Raw genomic sequence first — 4283 nt, 5'->3', positions numbered from 1 at the left:
ACAACAAAATGGAACGACGAGAAGGTTTATGGAGCGTGTATTTTGATTGCCGAAGCCCAAAATGCGCCCGTAACTCAACTAAATCATAATTACGAAGGGCAGAAGGGCGGCGTGAAAATGTGGCTTTTATGGTGCGGCCTTTGGCGATAGCGATTGTATCAATGCGAAGGGTAAAATCGTCTTGATCAAGGGCGTTGAATTATTGACCGAACCCGGTTTTAATCAACATCCATCAACTGTTTATCGTTCCCTTTGTTCGCATGAAACCTTCGGTTCATCTTGCTCGGTTCCTCAAAACACTTCAGTTCCGTGACGATTGAAACAACGTAACGGAAAATTTCTCCAAGTTAAACCCTCAAAATATCCTGTCGTTAAGGGTCGATGATCTTTTGAGGAAAATTACCGAAAATCATTAAGGTTCTTTCAGATTCTGCGTTCGCTATTCACGTCATCTGCTATCGGATTTCAAAGGATTACATAGATGTTTGCCTGACATCTCGACAAAATATCGCAATAACACTTTTTGCTCCACCCGAATATTCCTGGAACACATCCAGAGGCCGACAGCAATAACAATTGCAAAATTGTCCGATCTTGTGTGTCTATATCTATCGAAATTTCCAACGAGCTCATTAGCACATCGATTTGTTAGTATTGAAATGAGTGTGCCAAAATGACCGGCTTTGAGGCGTTTGCCAATTTGACCCCTGCCAAAAAATCGGAACGCATTCTCCTTGGGTGCGTGCTCTATTTTTTCAACGGTTCATTAAAAAATTCGAGAAAATTCTAAAATTAAATACTTAACAGAGCGTGTTTGTCAAACACCTGGTGCCCACTTGTGGGCTTCGCGGAAAATCCAGACGATCTGGCACCAAACGCCAGTGTGAGATTAGAGTTAATTTTAAGCAGAACTATTGAAACAACAAAACCGGGATAGAAAAAGAAAATTCGATCAATCAAAATTGTCATATTTTATAGTTAATTAGTTTAATTGGTCAACTGAAAGCAAGACAATTAAATTTACGCAATTAGTCAGCGTCTTTTGAATAAAATTCATACATATCTTTGAGGTATGCAAGATCAGATTGCATTTTGGATCGGAAAAATCAGATATAATGCAAAGGTAAAAAAATTAACATTGTGAAACTCGTTAATTCGATCAAACTATTCCTGTTTTTGAACTATTTACCTCAAATTTTCAACGAAAGTTAAGATCTGGGCATCAGCTTTAAGAATATACAAAGTAATATGTTTTAGTGTTTAGTCTTGTCCCTTTTATTGGCCCGAAAAGTCCACCGACATTTTTTTGCTTCCAAAATCCCACCTTCCAAAGCAAAGCCAGTAGAAACTTGCAATTTTGACATTCTGTAGACGTTTTTTTTATGAAATTTTGGCATAAACATGCACTTCAATATCTGAAATAATGTATGATTTAAAAATGCAAAGCCGCCGAAGTTCTCGGCAAAATGGCAACCAGGGACAGAAAGAAGAAAATGTGTTTAATACAGCAGGAAATCTGTCCAAAGCCAAACTTTTTCGAAATTAGCAAAGCAAAGAGAGAGAAATACAAAGAATTCACAAAACTCCAATTGCTTGTTGGAAAACTGAACTTAGTTGAAGCTAAAAGATTTATAGATTAGAGATCATTCTTGCCAGCTTTTTGCAAGCTGGCGCCCTATCCTCCATTTTCTACGCAAACTACCACACTTGCCATACGGGCCACAATGATTCACTATTTCCCATCTAAGAACGCGATTCACACGCCACAAGGTGGACGATTTCGTCACTGTCGGTAGCAAACTGCGTATTCATGCACTTTTTCGAAAAAAAAACTACAAATAAAATATGATTATCAAATCAACTAAACGAAAAACGCTACAAGCGCCGCTTTTTCACCGATTTAATTTTAAGTTTAGTTCCATTTATTTTCTTTCATTGTACATACTTTCCTAACTGTGTTTCAATTAAAAAACGTTTCGGTGTTTTCCACCATCATCAGTTTCAATGTGTAGCGTTGCTGCTACTTTAAGCCTTGGCATATATTTGGATTGTTCGGAATACTCCAACTTTGGCCCAGAAACAGTTTTTTACGCTAAGTATGGGCTTATAACGAGTTTTTGAAGTTCCGAAAAATGTTAATAACTGACCGAGTTACCGGGTAAAGAGTGGAAGTATGTGCAAGTTTGAGGGTTTTGCGCTTGCCAATATTCAGAGCCCACTTCCTTCCAAACTGTTGCAAATGCAAATTTTTGTTGTAAACAATCTGATGTTCTATTTGGAAAATGAGTTAATCGCGGTAAAAATTAAAAGTATTTTGTTCGGGAAATCGTCTTTTCGACCTGAAGATCACCATAACTTCCAAGTTTTTCAACCGATTGCAATTTGCCGAGATGCAGTTTTTATAGAACATCGTACTTTTTTGAAATAATTGTAAAATTTCCAAATCGGTCCGACATTTATAACAGTTATGCAAAAAATTTGTACATGCAAAAATCTGTTTTTCAAAAAAAGCTTCCTTAAATCCACAAAGAAAGGATCGCTAACATTTGCCTTGGAAAATCGTCTTTTCGACCTTCAAACTCTTATCAAATCAAAATCACTCGCTTTAGAACGAATTTTCAATGATGCAAATCGGGCCCGTATTAAGAGATTTAATAGCATATAACTATAGTAACAACAAAATATTCATATTAATTTTATTAAATTATCTATGAAATTCGAAAAAAATATAGTCGACATAAACGCACCTGAGTATTTTTTCAGCTCAATAAGCATTTGATAGATTAAACCTAATTTTCATCAACTGAAATCTAAGCTAGTCTCAATTTTACAATTAAAATGAACAAAAACTGACGTTCGTTCCCAAAAAAATTTTAATAGTCAGAAAATTTAAAGATTTCTAAACAATTTGCGGGAAGCCAAAGATGTTGAAATGTGTAAAAAGCTCCTACTTAAGGTGATTTTCGGAAGTATTCGGAATACTCCAAATATATGCCAAGGCATAAAGTAGCAGCAACGCTACACATTGAAACTGATGATGGTGGAAAACACCGAAACGTTTTTTAATTGATAAATAGACAATAAATGACTGAAGCCCAGGAATTGATTTTGATTTATTTTGTCTGAATTTCACTTAGTTGCAGTGATTAATACACAACGCCAACATTAAAATTAATAATGGAACTAATTTGGTTTTTCGATGATACAAACCCACGAAATTTCAACTGACTAAAAATGTCCTTTAGAAGCTCTAATCTGGAGTATTATTGGAAATTTACATTGGAGCTTAATTTTATGATCTTCTAGTCATGATCACCTTCGCTTTTGTGCGCTATCCAGTGTTCCAGCTCAATCTGATGCTGAAAAAGTGGCAAAATGCATAACATTTTGGCCTAATCATTCAAATTTCACTTCTATTTAAAGTTTGGAAATTTCTTGTAAAATAGCCAAGAACCCAACGGGAATCAAATTCATACTATAACTAAGCTGACTGTTTGCCTGACAGAGAATACTTTTCTGTGTTAATCTGGCAATTTTCAATTGCTGAGTGCAATTCAAAGTGCGGCGCAATGAGGCGCGATGAGATGATAACTCAGTAGCGCACAGGGCGGCAACAATTGAAAACATCAACTCAACACAGTGCCACAAATAATAAAATAAGCTGAAATGCTAATCGATTTTCAGGCCTGCGATATTTCTGAAATTTCTCGAATTAAAAATTGAATGAATTTCATATCTGAGTTATGTGCTGTTATAAAACAGCCACTACAAACTCTGGACTTTCGACAAAAATTTTCCTTCTCCTTAAACTTACAAAAAACCCCGATTGACGTCTGAATAGTTATGACCATTCTAAACTTGTAACTAGAGTATTGTGCTCCCACGTGCCTATTTACCGGTGTTTTTTTCCAAAAATTCGCAATTCCACTATGAAAATAGTCCTGTCCCCTGGTAATCATATAAATTTTGGCACCGTCCAGCTATTAATAATAATTAAGGCGGCCGTATCATGTCTAATTTTAAATTAATGAAAGGGAGTAGAACGTTCAGGTAACTAACGATCTCCGGGCAATGTACCTGCAATTCATAAATTATAACAGACGCGTTTCTACGCATAGAGAAACATCTAGTATTAAAAACATGAAATTTTAACACTCTAATTATTGAAACAAGTGGGTTTTTCAGGTTTTTAGGCCGTCGTTCGGTAGAATTTCTTCTTGACGTTTCGCAAGCACGTGTGGCTTGCATCTTCAGAAGTGGTTTGCTTGAACGCTTACACTGTT

The sequence above is a fragment of the Dendroctonus ponderosae genome, unplaced genomic scaffold (assembly GCF_020466585.1).
Source record: "Dendroctonus ponderosae isolate FM_Combo_2020 unplaced genomic scaffold, Dpon_F_20191213v2 Dpon_F_20191213_2, whole genome shotgun sequence".
NCBI classification, from domain to species: Eukaryota; Metazoa; Arthropoda; class Insecta; order Coleoptera; family Curculionidae; genus Dendroctonus; species Dendroctonus ponderosae.
This window is presented reverse-complemented; position numbering follows the sequence as displayed.